Source organism: Ambystoma mexicanum, chromosome 6q (assembly GCF_040938575.1).
Source record: "Ambystoma mexicanum isolate Mex_15411 chromosome 6q, UKY_AmexF1_1, whole genome shotgun sequence".
NCBI lineage: Eukaryota > Metazoa > Chordata > Amphibia > Caudata > Ambystomatidae > Ambystoma > Ambystoma mexicanum.
In genome coordinates, this window is record NC_090937.1 from 135,280,117 (window position 1) to 135,300,770 (window position 20,654).

Sequence of the window (20,654 nt, forward strand, 5' to 3'; positions counted from 1 at the left end):
AGTTGTCCTTTGTGGTGAATAGGTCAGCATATGGCTTTCCCTATATACGTAATATGATTTCCATTTGGCTATAGAGGAGCTCACATTTGTGGAAGGAGTGCAGTTCTCTGCTGGGAGAAATGGCCACAGAGTTGTCTAAAGTTGAAAAGGGGACCTAAGCATTCCCTGGGCATTTTGCACAGACTGCAACTCAGAGGAAAGGATCAGTGATCTGGTTTTATCTTGATTTCAGATATAGAACATTGCCATTGTGTTGTCTGTGAACACACCTTACCACGTTCCCTTGAATATATGGCAGTCAAGACTTGAGGGCCCAGAACACTGCCCTGAGGCTAGAATGTTGGTGTGGAAAGACTTTTATTCCATTGACCAATGGCCACTGTTATAAAGATTGGTGGTGTGGGCCCGCCCGCCATCCATGGACGTGTCTGTTGTCAAAGTAACTTGATGATTTTGCTCTGTGAAAGGTGCCCTGTTTATCACATTGGCAACATCCTTCCACCAATGCAGTATGTTGTGACAGGGACTGGTGAGGGATAATTAGTCATCACAATGTCCAGAGACCTGATCCGAGTGGGCATCCAGGAATTCTTGTACGGGACACATTTGGAACCTATCAATTTTGATAATTGGAATGCAGGAAGACATCATGCCTCAGAGGGACTTGAGCATTTGGAATGATAACACCCTGTGCTGGGACAAGACTTACACATTTGATTGGGTTGATTTGATCCTGTCAGCTAACAGGGTGGTAGTGGAAGCCATGGTGTCTATGTGTGCACATGAAACATAATTTTCAGTGACAGTGCCACAGAAGACTTTTTGTAATTGCAAAAGAAGCCCAAACATGTCAGACTAACTTCTGTCTGTTGCATGCCCATTTTGAAGAATGGAACTCTGTTCAACCAGTAATACAAAGAAGGGTAGAGGTGGAACCCTGACTTCCAGAGGTGTGCCAGGGCTGCAGCAAAGTAATTTGTAAACACGCCTGAAGTGGACTTGAGGCCAATAGGAAGGTACTTGAATTGAAAGTGGCGACCTTCCACTACAATGCTCATGATTTTGTGATGCCATTGGTAAATGGGGATGTGGAATGAGGGGTCCTCCACTTCCAGGTATGATAGAAAGACTCCCTTGCCAGCTGGCTGAGAATATTTTGTATGGTGACCATTTCAATTTACTAAGAGCAGAGGAATTTGTTCAGCTATCGTAGGTTGTGGATGATCTCCACCCATCTGACTTTGTCTGCAACAGTAGATAGATACCCTGAGTCCACTAGAAGCAAGGGACTTGCTGTATAATTTCCTTGGACAGGAGCAATGTCCCTTTTAGCTAGCGTGCATGAGTAGGTTTTTGCAGTTTGCCAGTAGCAGGGTTGTAGATAGCCTTTGAACAAATTTGAGGGTATGGCCTTTGTCCACTAATCGAAGCACCCATTTGTCAGTTGATACTGTGCAGGAATGAAGCCTACTTGTACCAGCCCTTAGTTTTGGAACATTCACAATGCCTGCCTGTGGGCACCTCAGTTAAGTTGTGATTGTGCCTTGTACTGCTTTCCTGAGGCACACAATGTCCCTCTGTATGATTGGGGGCAGTACGATAAGGGATAGATTTTCCCAGATCGGGCTGTGCTGCTTCCATCAAAAGAACTGAAACGGTCATTTTGTTATAAAGTGGCCATGGACCGGGCTGTGTCTGTGTCTATTTTAATGGCTTGTAGAGTATCATCCAACTGTTTGCCAAAAAGGTCTTTCCCATCAAAAGTCAACAAAATTACATTATCCTGTACATCAGATATCAAATAGGTGACCTACAGACACATTTGCCATTATGGTGGAACTCTGTGTTGACAATATCAACTGCCACTGATAAGGTATGGTCAGAAGTGGATTCACCCTCCCAAAGCAGTGCAGAAGCCTCTTGTTTCTTGTTGTTATGTAGAATCTCCAGGATGAGACCAATATTGAAGCACAGTTCAGGGTCACATATGGTTATGATGGCGAGCAAGATGGTGGCCTTGGTCATGGTTGCTGCCATGGAAATGATTATCTTTCTGAAAGAAGCAAGCTGCCTTCCTTCTTTGTCTGTAGGGACTGTACATGGTGATGAAGGGTTAGTCAGTCTCTTTCTGGTTGCTGCAGATACTCAGAATGAGGGCTAGTTTGAGTGTGCAGACATTTGGCAGCGTAGTACATTTAATCAAATCAGTCGTGCTTCCATGGATTTTTCATGGCAACGAGCCCATCCTAGCAGATGACATCCAGGATTGGAACGGACACCACCGTCTTCTGTGAAAATTCCCTTCCATGATAAAGGAAACCTTCCTTCCATTTTTCAGTCAGGAGGAGATCAAACATCTAAAGGGCTGTAGTCATGCATGTTAGAATGGAAATCTCAAATCTCACCAGAGGAACATATTATTGGAGAAACCGGTTTTAGACCGGGAGTGGGTACTGCACATAATTTAAGAGTACTAGACTCATGCATTTGTGATACAAGACAACAGAGAGGCACTACCCTATACGTGATCTTTGTGGACTTTGCTGCTGCGTTTGATAGCATAGATCGCAAAAGATTATGGAATAAAATACAGAAATGGGGGTGCCCCAACTGGCTGATCACGATAATAGAACAATTACATCTAGGTACACTAGCTCGAGTACGTCTAGATTTAGATGGCAGTACTACTGCACCTATTGATATATTATGTGGAGTACGTCAAGGTTGCCCGATGGCTGCGCTACTGTATAACCTATATATGGCAGATCTACCAGATTGGCTAACCCCGGCGCATGGCTGCTGTCCAAAGCAGGGAGGAAAAGCCATACCATGTCTCATTTATGCTGATGATTTGGTTTTAATGAATTATACATATCTTGGGATTAAAGAAATGTTTACATCACTCATAAAATAAGCAAAAGTTAACAAATTAGAGATAAATATGGGAAAAACTAAAATTATGGCATTCTCCACGAAAAAAGCCTCGTACCCGGATATGGTAACTGAAATAGGAACAATAGAATATGTGAATTTGTATCCGTATCTCGGATTAGATATGAACGACGACTGCGCTCAGAGAATCATAATTGAAAATAAACAAATAAAAGCAAAAAAACTCACAGAGCTAATTGTAAAATTTGCAAGAGAAACGGCTGGGTGCTTGTTGGAAGGAATAATAATTGTATATAAACAATGTTTCAGCCCAATGATTTTATATGGGATAGAGGCGTTGGCAATGGAAAAACCTGATTGGTTAGATGTATTAGAAGGCCGATTTTGGAGAAGACTCCTCAAATTGAGCCCAAGCCACCTATACAATACATTTGCCTCGAACTTGGTTTAACATCGCTGAAAAGTTCACTATGGATAAAGTCTGGAGTGTTTCACTTAAAAATACACTCTTCTCCACAATGCAAATTACTGGATCTATTAGATGATAGAACCAGAAAGAATGACACATTTCAAAATATGTGCAATATCATTTTCAATACAATCCAATGGCACCCATTGTACCATAAGAGGACTGCATATGTTACATCGAAACAGATATATACCAATAAGATAAAACTGTGGAACTGGACTAAAAATTACGAACACCTGGAACAACTAAAGAATTATAATTTCTTAACTGGGATTGTTCGTAAATACTTACAAGCAGAAACTTATTTAAAAAGATGTCCTAACTCCGCAGTTAGACAATTCCAATTAAGATTAAGGACGAATCAATTGCCTCTGTTAACAATGATGGGGGTACAACAAAAAAATTTGCGTGAGGAAAGAATATGCAGAATATGTAAAAAACTTGGCAATTTGGAATCACCACAGCATGTTCTGCTGCAATGCCCTAGATTAATTATGAAATATATGGTATATATTTAGGACATCTGGTACATAATTATGATTACATCAAAAGTGACGCCTTTTGGATATATTGTTTATATCAACTATGGAAGTGTATCAAAAATAAACATCTAAATGAGAAGTTGGATAATAACCGGTTGACTGCAATACAGTAATTAGCCAAGCTAACAAATAAAGCACAATGGTCATATATGTTAAGACCGTAGAATTTTAAAATTAGAGCTTTGTATTTTACGCAACCAATAATTATGTTTTTATTAATATTATGTAAGGACATAAAGTGAGTTTAGCTGTGTGATAAGGATATTAGAATGTACAATGTATTACTGTAATGTAGTAGATAATGTGTATAATGCTATTGAAGTTATTTAATTTTATCTAATGCAATATATATCCTACAAAATTATCATTATCATAATCGCAGTTTGTTTGAATATAAATGATTGAAATTTTGGTAATATTATGTATGTTTAACAAAACTGTGTAAAGTTTTTTTTAAAAAACTAAACAAATAAATGAAATAAATAAATAAATTATTGGAGAAACACCTCCAGCACTCCATCAGTGGGCACAAAACCATCAGACTCTTCTGTACAGTAGGAGTGAGCATAGGCTGTATCCTGATGTATCTCAATGTGAGAATTCATGTTTGAAGAGACATCTTTAGGCTGCCATTCCTCTAGCAGTGGTGGCTGGTGGTGGCAGCATGGAGACTAAGGCTGGCATGATAGGTGTTAGGTCTGGTGGAGGAGGAATTGTGGGGACTCTTGACTGGAGGTCTGACACTAGAGGTTGAAGGGTGGATGAAATGTGTATAGACAGATAATGCACTTCAGCCGTGGCTGTGAGGGCCCTGGCAGGTACATCTGATGTGGTGCTGGTGTTGGAAGCACTGTTGGAAAGAGGGGCTCTGCCAGAGACAATTTAGATAACTCTTCCTTTCCTATGGAAAACATGCCTTCTGGGCCCTTAAAGTCAGTGTCAATGATGTGCTCCAGGATGTTCTCAGGAGGAATACTGGAAGGCAATGACAAAGTGCGTGGTGATATGATATGATATGATTGGTTATTTATAACGCTCTTAATACCCAGAGGTTTCTAGGGCGGACCCGGGATCGAACCTGTGTAGCTCCGTGTCGTCTTGCTTCCAAGGCAAGCATGCTGCCGCTGAGCTATACTCCTGATAAAAATGCAACATAAACAGGGGCTGTATAAACCTCTTAGGTGGCATGAATAGCACAGGAGCCATGTGTGGACATGATGACAAAAGGCGTGTAGATGAGGCCACCCATGGAGTAATTGTTGTTGAGAATGTTGACGGGGCAGTCTTCAAAGACTTTGAGAAGGTGTTGCACTTGTGGTCATCAACAAGGAAGACGCCTACAGAGACAGACAAAAGTGTCTTAGTCGTCAATACTTTTGGAGGATTGTGATTCAAGTATGTGCCCGTCGAGGACTTTGTAGATGGTGTTGTCATTGAGGATTTCAACGATCAGATGGACGGTTTGTGCAATGAGGAGGCTTTGTGAGGCAGGACAAGCTCATCAGGACATGTTAGAGCACACGTGGTGTCACGTTTCTTCACACTTTTCCCACAAGAATTCTCTTCATGGGATCTTGACCTCTTAGAAGGGGGAATATGCTATGGAGGCATGCTGGAACATAGTGACGCAAAGACCGTCACTGAAGCAGAGTCTGCGGCAACACTGCCTTCATTGAGCCAAGTCACAAGGCTCATGTGACTATCATAAAGTGTCTTCATGGAGAAGGACTTGTAAATGAAGCACAGATCTAGATTATGATCTGGCTACAGACAATAGAGCCGTTCCTGATGTAAAGTTATTTGATTTTTGTACAGCGCCTACTACCATTGTTATGGCTTTGAAGGGCTGCAGTGGATATATAACCCTTCAAAAGACTGTAGCTTGTGCAAAACATGTAGATATAAGAGGCTATACATTGTGAATGAACAGTAATTACCATTCAGTGATAAGCAGAGATGACTAAACTGAAGCATTTTAAATCATGCAGCACATATGGCAAAGGAATAGGAAAGACCTCTATGTCAGTGACTATGACAGATAGTTGGAATATTTCATGTGACTCAGCTGTATTCTATGGGTTGTAGCACAAGAGGGGTCGATGGTATTGTAAAAAAGCTATCAATCCCTAGGTCACCTGTCTACAGTTGAGGGGTCTGCTATACGTTACATGGTGAAAACTTGATTTAGTGACTAAAATGAAATCAACATGCAAAGTACTCTTGTCTTTACGATCTTGTTATTGCAGTAGGGGTGTCATAAATTGGATTCAACCATGGTGGTGGTAAAGCATTGCCACCTTTTGGAAAAATACCAAACACTGCGTCTGTGTCATTCCCAGTCTCCAGTCCACCCTGTACTGTAGAGAGAAAAAACTTGCTGCCCCCTCCTCATTAGTACCCCCTACCTGAGTCCCCTGAATGTCCATTTCCCTGCCTGGATGAGTCCTAAATGCCTGATCCTTGGAGAGTGGGAATTCCAACAAGGTATACTGCTACCCTATACAACCTGCAATACCTCTGGCAACACTGCAAAACAAATGTAAGGAAGCTCTAACAGAGACAAAATGCAATTGGCTAACGGTTTAGAGAACAACAAAACTAAAACTAAAATTCTAAGTCTGGGAACCTCAAACAAAGGAAGACACAAGTACTCTTGGTCGCCCCAACGAATAAGTAACCACCGTTAAGTACTTGTGAATCTGGCTTAGCAACACAACAGCAGGAGCTTCTAGGGTGTCCCATTAAAGAACCAAAACTAAAGCTTTGGCCAACCAAGCACACGCCATAAATCACAAATATGGGAGAATTTCCATCCTCCCAGTGCTCTTGTTTATAAATCCAAGGCCGTCCCAACGATTACTTACGGATCTGAAGCCATGCCCAATATTCCATTTACAGTCTGGCCACAACTAAAAGGCCTTTTTTGGAAAAAGTTATTGAGCCTCCCACTCGCAACACCATTGAAGTCAATTGTTGAATGGAAGAACCTTGTCTTTCTGCGGAAATGTTTTCTATTTTCTTATTGCCCGGAAATCCTTGAAATGCTGCACAAGGAGATTATTGCTTCCGATACCCTTGTGTTGCTGAACTGGAGAAGGAAAACATGCACCCTGTTGGAAGAGATTGGATGCTCTATTAAGGTTCTTTTGACTAAACCCATGTTGATTAAATATAAGTTGCGCGAGTTAGACTGGCTCTCTACTATCAACTCTGCCGCAAAATATAAATTGACTGCCCATATTCCACCAGAACCAAGGAAGATCAATGTAGTGTGTGGATATATAAATCAATCAACTGACCTAAAACTGAGAGACCATTTTCTCTGCATTCGCCTCAATGTTTACCCGACAAATGAGATTTGCGCAATTCATGGCCAATGTGTCTCTAATAATTGTTGGTTGTGTCAAAATTCTGCGGCCGTGGAATAAATAAAGCATTTGGTCATTTCCTGCTCAGCTCTAGTGGGGGGTCGAACTAAACATTTCAGACACTTATTTTCAGAACTTCAGAGCACAGAGAATGATATTTGATGGTGATTGATGATAGCAGGGAACAAACTGTGTCATATGATCGCCTTGACCAAATTCAGGGAACCTTTACTCTCCATGTAAAAAAAGAAGATTTGTGTTTTCTTTTGTTGTGTCTTATTTTTTATTTTTTTCTAGCAATATTTTCTCTTCGATAATCAGGAATAGATTTTATATTGACTATTGATGTAATACAGAGTATTGGCTCTGTTTTTCTTTTGCTAACATTTGTTCTCAATTAAAGCAAAAAAAAAATGCAATTGACCTGGTGACCCTCACGTGTGCTCAAATGACAAAACACTGTTTCGGGTGGGGGTCTGTATAAACGGCACTATAGATGCTCCCGGAGTCAAGTAGATTTCTGGCAGTAATAGATTTTGGGTGACAGATTGGTGGGAGTGTTGTTTTTTTTAGTGGAGGGCTTGCAGAGCAGTCAAACAGGAGACAGGTTGTGTCATTGGGTGACAAGTGTGGGCTTGTGACCTTGGTAAATTGAAGAGTACTATGTGGAAGGAAGCCAGAGGTTTCTTACAATCCTTCCCATCTTTTTAATAGTGGGTGATGGTGCAGTGTGAGCTGATGGATAGTTTAGGGTAGTCAGTCTCCTGAACGGACAGCAGGCAAGCAGCTGCTTATAGCCATCAGCCATTGCAGTGGAAGGAGTAATTGGCTAGGTCCTGCCTTCATGGTCCGTAGTAATTACAGTCTTCAGTGGGACACATCGGGAAGTGACCAGGAGGAGGATTGATACTAACCAGTGGGTCAGGATCCCTTGGATGTTCTAATAATTTAGTAAATCTAGTAATGCCATAGCTGAGTGGGATCACATTGTGCCTAGGTGTTCAGAGGCTGAGTCAGGATTGTGCCTTCCTACGAAGGGGAATCTGTTCAGAGTCCTCATTCCTGTAGCATGTGCCAGCCTTGAATGTGAGGTTCAATTAAATCCACGCTAAGGATTGGAAGGGCAGTCAGATAGGATTCTGAGTTGGGGTGGCTGTGAAATGTGGGTGGAGGGTGAGAGTTTAGGTTTTTTATGGTTGAGAAATGTTTGCAAACTACCAAATGCTTCTACTAGTCCTGTCATTAGTAAGGGGATTGTGTGTACGTTTTTGTTTTGAAGAAGGACTAGAATGGTTTATTTGCTGTTGAGGCACATATCAGCCTAGAATAAGAGGTCCCATTATATCCATGCTTGAAATTGGATGGTGGGGCAGATGAGATAGTGAGTTGGGATCGGTGTAAATGTCGGTGGAGGGTGAGAGATTATTTTTGTTTGGTTGAGAAATGTGAGCCAACTACCGAATACTGCTTCCTGTCCTTTCATTAGTAAAGGGATTGTGTGGAATTGTTTTAGATTCAAAGGAGGATGTGATCCAGGAGGACTTATGCTCATTTAAGGACACAGCTGAGACTATTGATTGTCCAGGGTGATTAGTCCAAGGAGTGCCAGGCTGATAAGGGCTTGTGAGATAGAGGGGGGGATGCCTCAGGTGCCTGTGGTATGCAGCTACATGCTCTGTCTATTACTAGAGTTCTCAGGGGAGCTTATATTATGAGAGACTCATTTCCTACAACATAAAGAAACAGGTGGGCTCCTGGAGGTACTAGAACAGCTTAAGTGAAGAGAGCCTAGATTCCTTGAAATTCAAATAACAGGAGGAACAGAAGGACTCTGGGAGGGCTAGAATAGCTTATGTTAAGAGAGCTTGGTTCTTGTGACAGCAGGCAGGTCTAAATTGATAAAATAACGGGGATTATGAAAAGGTTATGTAGTTTGTGGGTGGTGCAAGGGGTGGGTGCTGTGTTTCGGTGGTGGTTTGTGGCATATGAGACGTTTGTTTGTTGTGTTGGGGCAAGTGGATTAGATTAGACATGCAGAGGCATGGAATAGATTAGGCATGTAGAGGCATGGAATAGAGAGAAAGAGACATGTTGTTTGTAATACTTTCCAGAAGATGCAGTGGTCTTCTACGTGGCAGATGTTTACCAGGATTGAGTTCCAAATTGCGGTTGTTTGTACTGAGAAAGAGGTGGCCCCAGTATGAGTAGGTCTGGAAACTGGAATTACGTGTAGAAGTGCTGAGCTAGATCTGAGGTTTCCATTTGGCTGTAGTGAGTAAACCTTTGCTGCATGTATTCCGTTCCTTCACTGTAGAAGGCTTGATGAGTGAAAGATATCACTGGGACGGGAGCATGCCAACTGATCGGAAGCCAATGGTGAACTCGAATGGCAGGAGAGATATGTTCTTTATGACCAAAGGCCAGGAATGTCTCAAAGAAGTATTTTGCACTTGTTGAAGTTTTCTCAGATGCAAGGACGGGAGCTCATAAGTATAGTGTGTTAGCATAGTCTAGGCACGATAGTATGGTTGCAATAATGGGGTTAACTGTGTGTGGTAAGGTTAGGAAAGTAAAAATGCAATGAAGGATACGGATTTGGAGGAAACATCTTTTTACCACTGAGTTGATGTGTTGTCAGGTTAATGTCCATATGGCACCCGGATGGATTGAGATAAGAGGGGATTTTTTCCACATAGCATGATCTCTGTTTTGCCTTGGTTGAACAGAAGGGGATTGGCCATCATCCAGTGTTTGATCTCAGAGAGTCAGTTTAAGATATCAGGAGAGACAGATGAATAGTTATTTGAGATTTGGAAAATGAGATAGATGTTGTCGGCATGGTTGTAGCATTATAAGCCATGAGATTGAATGAAGGATGGTAGTGGGCTCAGGTAGAGTTTAAAGAGGAGAGGGAGAGAGAGGCACCTTGTGCTACCCCATGAAGGACTGGGTGGGGAGACAAGAATAACAGATGCAAGTGTATGACTTGTGATCTGTTGGAGAGGAAGGTGATGATCCAGTTCAGGGCTAGATCACTAATTCCTTGTGTATATAGTCTCTAGGATGGAGTGGTCTATGCTATTAAACACTGCTGAGAGATCAAGCAGGATTAGGGCAGGGCATCCATCTGCTACATTGTTTCTTTTTAGATTATCCCAAATGGGGAAATGTTGAGAGGAAGGAGAAACGGCGAATGGTGGATCATGGTTCTGTTAGAAGGAATGAGATACTGTGGGGGGGGGGGGCACAGTATGGATGTGTGTCTCTGTAGGGCTTTGTTGCGGTTGTGGTCTGAGAGAGACACAGTGGAATTGTCTGTTGTGTGGGTAGTTTGTGGGTCATGAAGCGGTGTTGAATTCAGCGATGAGCTTAAAGTGTTTCCTGGTTGTGTGTGGGGCTTATAGGGGTGATAGGATTTTTTGGCTTTGCTGATTTCTGCATGACAGTGTTTAAGCTGCGAAGAGTAGGTACGTCTATTGTGTGTAGATTGAACTGAACACCATCAACGCTCCGGGATATGGTTCAAAGTTTTCAGTTTTTTTTAAATATCCAGTAAGAACCATCTGTGAAAATGGCATTTTCTGTTTGAGAATGGTCTGAGGGGCAAGAGGGAGTTGAGTGTTTCAGAACATGTGTTATCAAAGTTAGAGATGGTGACCCGGCCCGGAGAAAGAGAAAGAGTGGTCTGTGAGACAAGTACTATGGGTTGGTGGTCCAGGAGCTACCAAAGGGTGGGTGAGTCCCAAGAGGATAGGATGAAGAGGATGGCAGAATGGTCAGACCATACGGGCGGGCATGATGGTAATGTGGTGAGGTCATCAGGGGATCCGAAGAATGCATTTAAGGTGTGACTAGAGCAGTGTATAGTGGCTGAGATTATCTGGGTTAGCTGAAAAGGTTCCAGGTTATCCAGTAGTGAATGGATTATTGGAATAAGAGGCATATCAAGCCAAATGTTGAAGTCCCCTTATACTGTTCAATGGGGGTGGGAGACCATGATGGCTCTGATGGAGTCATTTAGGGATTTAGAAAAAGTTCTATTTTATGCCGGGGCTCGGTATATAAGCATGAAGGATTGTGTAGAGTTGAGGAAGAACAGGAATTTTAACTGAATAGGAGGGTCTAGGTTTGGGGGCTTGTTATCATTATGAGAAGCAGAGAGAGAGAGAGAGAGATACTTTGTGGAGGATGGTAATATCACCTGCTCTGTCGGCCCGATTGTGTATGGAATCATGAGGAAGTTTTGGGAAAAACAGGTTTGGGTGATGATAAGGATGTCAGGAGATGTCAGGACTGTTATGATTAGAGCATATACATTATGACAATGTTTTTAGACACATCTAGCCTTGATGGGAATGCATTTGAGAAGACTTCTTATTTGTTTGTTTGAAGCTGGGTTCTTTGGCTGCTGGGTGGGAGCTTGGTATGGTGGAAGGTTGTCTGCAGAGGGTTTGGGTTGTCTCGAAGTGGAAGGAGATGAAGGTCTTTGCAGATTTGGTGTTGGAGATTGGGTGTAGAAGGCTATGGTGGTTCAAGAGGTCGGGAGGTCTTTTGGTATGGTGGATTGGAGAGATGATGGGGTATGCGAAGGTAATATGATATGATATGACATTTATAACGCATCTATACACAAGTGTTTTATGGCGCGACAAGGCAAGGGAGGGGAAACAGTGGAAGACAGACACTGATCCTACTAGGCTAGGTGTCATTCAGATCGCGCAAGTGCAAGGGACGCGTGCCAGGGGGAAGGGACTGGAGAAAGTACAGTACATGGGATAGAAGAATAAATACGATAAATACAAGCGGCATGATGGTGGCAAGTGCAAGGTAAGAGCAGACATAAGTGCTGGTAGGGGGACTGTAGGGATACAGAACCAGTCCCTAAGTGCAGCGGGTTGCCAGGGAGGCAGGACAGGTGTGCAAAAAGGCGGGTCCTGGCCCCAAGATCAGAAAGGGAGGCCAGGTAATCAGTGCAGATTCATCAGGAAATTTCAGCGGGGGAGAGAGGCAGAGAAAGCAGAAGCAAAGAGGAAGGTTTTGAGGTGTTTCCGGAACCGGAGTTAGTTCTCCTCAAGTTTCAGGGAAGCAGGAAGGCTGTTCCAGAGGGTGGCCCCTGCCGAAGAGAGAGATCGACCCCCAACTCATTGCTTGGAGAAGCAGCTAACCCTGAGGGAGTTGGAGGCAGATGAGTGAAGAGTCCGAGAAGGAAGGTATTTAGGAAGAGAGAGTTGAAGGTAATGCGGCCCCAGGCCCCATAAGGCCTTGTGGATAATGCAGAGGGTTTTGAACTTAATCCTTGCAGCCACTGGGACCCAGTGCAGAGATTTCAGTCCTGGAGAGATACAATTCCTGGGCGTGAGGCCAAGGACAAGTCTTGCAGTCCTGTTTTGGATAAGTTGCAGAGGACGGAGAGTAGAGGCAGGCAGATTTAGATAGAGGCTGTTGCAATAGTCCAGCCTAGAGAGAACCATGGCTCTGGAGATGGTGAGCTTCTGGGGGAAGGAGAGGAGAGGAAGAATACCTCTGAGGAGGTGTAGCTGGTAGTGTGACTTCTTAGAGATGTCGGAGATGTGAGGAGGGAGTCCAAGATGACCTCAAGGTTTTTAGCCTTGGAGGTGGGAGCAGGAAGAGGCCCAAGAGAGGCCGGCCAGAGAGCTGAAGGAAGGGAAGGAGGGAGAGGATGTGCCGATGAGTAGAATCTCGGTCTTACTGGCATTAAAGCAGAGGTCATTGGCGGTACACCACTCCTGGATAGCAGACAGACAGTCAGAGATGAGGGAAGGAGAGGAGGAGGCCGAGGGTAGCCTGAAAATGAGCTGGGTATAATCCGCAGAGCACTGGAAATTGGGACAGGTGGGAGTGAGTTAGTGTTCAGATTCCTGGGAAATTGCTGCTCTGAAGAGGGATCATCTGTGGTGTTAGTGGGAGGGGTAGACACAGACACAAAAACATGTCCTCATCCTGTATTAACAAACAAACACAATAGTCAAGGTAAAAACGACTGTCTACATAACAGTGTTATAAATCAGTAAATAACATAATTTACTATGTGAAAGAAAACAATGTTACCATGGATAAAAAGCTAAATTCATACAAAATGTTACCATCTCTTAGACCACATACAATGCATGCATCTGCTCCACCCATAAAAATAAACATGTATATATTGGGAATAATCTATTCCCCTCATGGGAGACAAGACACTACTTTAAACAATGTATTACACTACATATATGTGCATATAGCAAATATGCTGTGCAAATCATCACATTCTGTGCACAATTGCAAACAGGACTGTCAATAAATATATTCCAGGCACTGAAAAACATCAAATCCACATGTGCCATTGTTGCAGGATGGCCAGCTGGACCTTCTGAGGCCTTATCTGAAACCAGTGACTTGTCAAACAAGGAAAGTGAGAGAAAAACAGAAATGTGAATAACCTAGCTGGCAGTTCATCTGAAAAAGATGTTTAGCTCTGTAGCTTTTTTGTCTTCTTTAAAAAAATAATTATGGTTCCAACTCCGATGAAATAAGTGGTACATTTTACAGACAATTAACCATCCAATAGACTTAAATACCTCAAACTGGAGCATTATTATCTTTTGTTCATGTTATGTTATATTATATGCAGGAGCAGGACCGTATATGGTAAATAAGAAATGTTTTTGTTGCACTTTAAGTTTGGAATCGCACAGAAAACTGTATATTCGCAATGGCACCAGGCCACATACTGTAGATGAAATCAGGGTTGACTGGTCTGTAGGGAACTCTGGAGATTTCCCTGTAGGCCTCTGCACCCTGAGCCTATTTTGTGTGGTATTTCCAGATTTTCCGAATAGGAAAAGTGTTGAGATTGCTGAACATGTATAATATGGGGCCACTTTGAACATTATTTCGAGGTCCTCTTTTGGTTTCTAGTCCATCCTTGGATGAAATGTAACTTTTCTCGAATTATTTTCAAGGGTAATTGCCTTGGAGAACGTAGAAAGCGTTTTTGTTTGTTTTTGTTTTGCAATTTTGGACTCAGGCATATTAAAAATATTACGGATCACTACTTGAACATTGCAATTGATGTGATCTTGGCTTTTGATTTATAAAGAGACATTACTCAGCACAACAACTACTGTGGGATTGCATTAATATTATCATTCAGCCCCCATAGGGCTCAATGTGAATGGGGAAGGATCTAATAACGGTACCGCAATGTGTGGTACCGTTATTAGCTCTGAAGTCCCTTAGCGGGTCCCTTCCCTAATGCCTGGTAAACCAGGCGTTAGGGGAGGGACCCGCTAAGGGACCTGGTAGTAGGGCAGTAAGGGATTACCGGCCCCAGTGCCCTTACTGGTGCCGGTAATCCCTTACCGCCTACCGTGTAATGAGGCCCAGAGTCTCTTTTCAGTATCTACTGACCATCTACATAACCCCCAGCTGTAGAAGAGTGTGTCAGAGTGTTTTGTGTTTGGCGGTTGGCCGTGTAGCCTCATTATCCCTTATTTATTGCAACACGAGTAATCACTGATTCAGCAAAGTGTATTATTTCATACCTACTCAAAGCAAATTATTACGGTACGACTGAATATGTTTTACTGTGCATTTAATAGTAGGGGGTTAACTTTCTACAAATAACCCAGTATAATCCTGATCCGTGAACTGAACCCATTGAACCACGTCCGATATCCTACAACAGTGGGATTTTTATTATTGCACTGAGAATGACTCCGGGCCCATGGAGCATTTGAGCTCTCTGCAATACACAATGATGTCCATTTGATTTATCAATTTTACATGCTAATTGGTGAACCGGCCATTATGCTTCCTGCAAAGTATCAGCAGGGCCTTTGTAAGAGTGTTTGGCTACTCCTGAACCTCTTGACTTTTGCCACGATTTTGCTTATTTAAACAATATTGTTCCTGCCAATTTACACGGACTAGACACATTATCTGATGAAGTGTACTTTGAGTTACTTTGCAGATCCCAAAGTCTGCGCTGATGGTAAAGACCTAGCAGAAGAGGAACATATTGGCTGACAATTATTTTTTATTAACCTCCTAGACTTGCTGCACTAAGCTTTATGATTGTGCCCACTGTTGTCACCTGGAATTGGCAGCGTATTCTGTCACCTTTACTATTAATCAACTTGTGGAAGATTTGAGCCCTATACTATGTGGGCTTGATAACGATCATTAGAATGACTTGTATGACTATTATAATCTGATACTGATGTTCATTTTTACTCCCGAGTAACTGCAGGCTCACAGGGCCTCGGAGCTCTGTAAGAAACTTTTGACCGCACGGGATATATTCTTCTCCATTTTGATGTGATAAATTGAAGAGTAAGATTACTTCTGTGGTGGGGCTCTAATTGTGCTCTATCTTTTGTGCAGTGTGACTGCTGGTTTTATAGGAATGCAATCCATAACTTTGCATATATCAATGATTAATTAATATGGTTTCTCGTCTTGGCTAATTCCCCACGCAGAGTAACTGCGGTTTAGGAAAATGATGAGCATTGTTTGTTATATTTTATATTCACAGGCACAATCACAGACATTTAAAGGAATGTCAACAATTATTGAGTTGATGTATTAAGTATTGTATTTGTTATTTTGTTTTATTGAATTTTTACTCTATTTTAATTTCAATTTCGTATCCCAAAGCTGCAAGATAATCAGCCTGGGATTTTGATATTTTGAATGACTCTGCAGAAGAGGCATACACGTATTGGCTTGAGGAGTGATACCATGCGATTAGATCAAATGAGGAGTCCTGCCAGAACACTAGATAACTTGAAAAATGCCCCTAAAATAAAAAAGGACCAATGTGACACTATTGCCACGAAGAATGATATTGTGAACTTGGTATGCATATTATGTTTTTTTATCCCTAAAGTGCTTCCATCAAATACAACTACTGAACGTATTGAAATCAATGTACCTAGTATAACACAGAGTAAAGTTACTATGAGTGATACTTTTCACTCATTCACTATTCATAATAATGGATCACTCCTCAATCTTTGCAATAACTTAAAAAGGAACTCATTGGCCCACTTCATTCTGACACAGATTTTATAAAACATACAAACCTATCCGTAACACCCAATGTATCCGGTTTAATTTCTGAATCAGAAGATGTGGAGATGGATGATGAACCAATTCATTAAGTCCAGAATCTAACTGAAAGGAAGGAAATGGGCAAGGAATTTAATTGTCATTATACCCTATTAACTATGTCAACCAAAATTGATGCTCTGTTCGATCTGATTACTAAAATGGCAGGAGACCAAAAAGATCTTAAATCATTAATAACTAGGATATATTTATATTTAAGATTTATAAAGTGCTACTGAGGCCTAACAGGAGCAGGAGGGGCAGGGTCAGAGTTAGCAGGAAGAAAGGAAACAATAAATCAGATGCTTTTTCAAGACTCTCCTAAAAACAGAGTGTTCTCATACCAACAAGAAGGGCAGCCCACAAGCTGGGTGCCAACACAGAAAAGGACTGACCACCCAGATGTTTCCACCAAAATTTGGGGGCCTTAAGAAGCTGATGAGAGTTTGACCACATATTTCTTGCTGAAGAATATTTTTCCAATTTGTTTTTCAAAAAGTGGGGGCCAACATCATAAAAGGCTAGATGGACTACACATTGGGCCTCATTATGGCTTTGGCGGTAGCATGCCGCTATTTGCGGCATAGCTGCCTCCAAAACCGGGTCCGGGTTCCTTGAATGGGGAATTACCAGGCCATTCCGAGTTTGGAAGGCCTGGTAATTCCTCCCTCAGGGAACCCGGGTCCAGACCTTCCCCATTCCCATTGAGCCCCCATAGGGCTCAATGGGAATGGTGCAGGGAGCTAACAACGGCCCGATTACGACCGGCTCGTTGTTGGCTCCCTGTTCCTCTCGCGGGACCCGGTAAGGACGGCTGGTTTTACCAGGTGCCCTTAACGGGTCCCGCGAGGGGACCTCGTAATCAGGCGGAATGGGTTTAACGGGTCCGCATCCATTAGCGGCACCCATTAACCCATTCCGCCTGACTCGTAATGAGGCCCATAGTGTTTTGAACTCTATGCGGGCAGTCACAGGAAACCAATGCAGATGGGATAGCATAATGTATGACAGGGGCCCGTATTGGTGTGTATGTTCCGGTAACAACCAATTCTGGCACTATGATGGATATGGGTAACAACATTTCAAAGGCTTGTAATGTAGCACAGGACCTCCAGCCCAAAACATTTAATGCACCACATGATAAAATACACCCGGATATATTAATTAGAGGGAATGTGCTGCACGATGAACAGGTGGTTGTCTATGTTACAAACGAACCTGATGCTATCAACATCCTTTGCCAGGAAACCTAAAGATAGTAAAGGAAATAAACATAAGTTGCATTCAATGGGATCCCATAGATCCCCTGAACCTTCCCTACAAAGGATGACATGCATGATGAAGGACCATAAAATAGTGGTTGATAAAGACATTGCTGATCCTACTACTTTACTGAAGTCTTCTAAAATTATTGTCTGATGAGTAAGTGAGAAAGGCAAACTCAGACAAGCCGATCTTTGTGGCCCACTGGATAAATGGGTCACAAACTCTTCTGTCTTTGGCGGAACAGAGCAACCTCTCCTAGATACAACGAAGGATCGTTCAGAACTAGGTGCAACTGTGATTGATCAACCGTAGTCTTTAAAGAGATCTGAAATTCGAAAGGTTTTGAGTGTTAATAAATCCCTTTCTATTAATCCCATATCTACTAAGATTATGTAGGATGAGGACGTATGGAAGAAACTGACCTCATTTGTAAAATTATAGGAAGTTAATCCTACAAATGATAGTACTTTTTTAAATAGAGCCAATCGACTAGCCCTCTGAAACTTTGTTCACTGTTTGTCTACTCCTGTAATGGGGATATATTGGGCCTCATTACGACCCAGGCGGACTTCGCGGTGCTAAATGCACCGCGAAGCATGGCGGAAAGCCGCCGATAGCGCCATGGGGGTTGGCGGATTTACCGCCCCATTCCGACCTCGGCGGAGCGGTAAATCCCCAATCCCCATTCTGCCCTTCCCCATTCCCATTTTCGCCCCATAGGGTATAATGGGAGTGGGGAAGGAGTTAATTACGCCACCGTAAAATACGGTGGCGTAATTAACAACGAGGTCCCGTAGCGCCATGGTTTTCTCCGGCTGGTAAAACCAGGCGGAGAAAACCTCCATGGCGCTACGGGAACTCGTAGTATGGCGGAGAGGTACGCCATGCACTACGCTGGCGTAATACCCTCTCCGCCAGGGTCCTAATGAGGCCCATTGACATTGGAACTACCGAAATGGGATAGTCTGACTAATTGGGCATTGTTGGAATTGTCCTCTCCAGCCGTAACAGCACTATTATATTTCTGTACTGATTTACTATTGGAGTTAGGATATAATCTCACAACGAAGTATGAGAATCCAAGTAAGAATTACAGTAAACATTTTAAAAATATGAAATCCCCTACTGTAAAACATACAATGAGGAATAAGATACAGTATAAAATTCAAGTTAATAGACACATGATTTCTACCAACACCAAATGACCATGTACTTACTGATCTGTCCTCCCTAGACTGGATTTGTTGGAATACAACAGGATACAATTAATTCCTTAACCAGGCCAAAGTTAAGGCTTTGATAGGATCTTGCCATGTATTCTTATTACAAGAAACATGGGCAACAAAACATTTTATAGTTGATGGTTACACTGTTATCCATCATCATGCAATTAAAGGTCCTTGTGGTAGACTCATGGGTGGCCATGACATTGGCGTACAGTCCTTCCTTTTAATTAGTCCTTATTTTGTGGAATTCAATTCCCAATATGTACTCTGTTTTGTTACATTTTCCCAAAGCTGCAAAAGATATATTGATCATCAGATGATGAAAACATTAATGCAATTCTCTCTGCAATTGACAATATAATTAATTCTTGGCATCTGAATTCCTAAAATCAAAATATTTTAATTGCAGGAGATTTAAATGCTTCAAACCTGGTGAAATTTAAAATCTCTGATATTGATCGACTTGACTCAATGAGCTATCTGGAATCGACATTGACCACAAAAGAGTGTGGGTGAAAATGGGCACAATTATTTTACACTTGGGATATTATTTGTCTGAATCATAAGGGAAATAATCCAAACATTAATAGACCCACATGGACTAATGGAATGAGTGTCTCCACATTGGGTTATGTACATGTGGATAACAAACTTTGGACATGTTGCCTACCCATGAAAATTACATTTCCCAGTGGCCATGCACTATTGGCATGGTCGCTCAAAACCTCACACACCTTTGAAATAGCTCATTACAATGAGCCTGTCCAAGTTAATCTTACTGGGAATACTATAACCTGGAGTAATCAGAATCTGGATTAGCTGAATCGCTTTATCCAGGACAACAACACTACCTTGCTTATTTGGCTCCAGGAAAATCAATGGAACTTGGGCAAGTTGATGATGATATTAAAGGTACAATTGAAATTAAATGCAGTGCATGGGTGCACTACTAATATACATCAGGGATGCTATGATAGAGAGATCCGAATTGCCAAGCAACATTATTGAAGACAATGTAGAACAGCCAACAAAGACATATCACCTGATAATGAAGCAAAGCAGAGGTTATAAAGAAACCTGCATCAACTATATGTAAGAACTGGTTGAATATGCATAAATCATCAATTACAAATGCTAATTTGTGAAATCTCTTTAAACTTTTAAGTACTAGGGATGAAAAAAGATTTTGGGCTTTTGTCAGATTCAATTCCAACTCTCTAACAAAAGTAGAAATCAATTTGATTATTAAGGATAGTTGGAATCGCGCAGTGAGTGAGCTATAGTGCACATCTAGTACCATCACCAATAATATACAAACTTATTGTCCAACAAGTGATTTCTAGGAAGGTTTTGGTGCCGAAGATATTATGATAATTGGATCCTCTTTTAATGGCTCTCGTGCACTTGGGCCGGATATGATTCCGAACAAAATGTGTAAGGATAATCCGGATTTCTGGGCACCCGTACTAGAAAAAATATTTGAAAGATATTAAATGATGGTATAATTCCAGCAAGTTAGGAGAAAACCATTATGATCCCAATATATAAAGGCGGTGATCATTCAAAACCAAATTAATTACAGATTTCTGTCGATGGTTGATGACAGTCAAAAAGTATTTGCGGATTTGCTTCTAAGAAAAATTGAACAAATAGATGAAGGATACCGATATTCTAACACAATTCCAAACTGGTTTTTACAGGGGCATGAAAACACTGATGAATATCAGTTTGCTTAATTACTATATTGCTTCTACTAAAGTTAAGAGTTAAAAAGCAG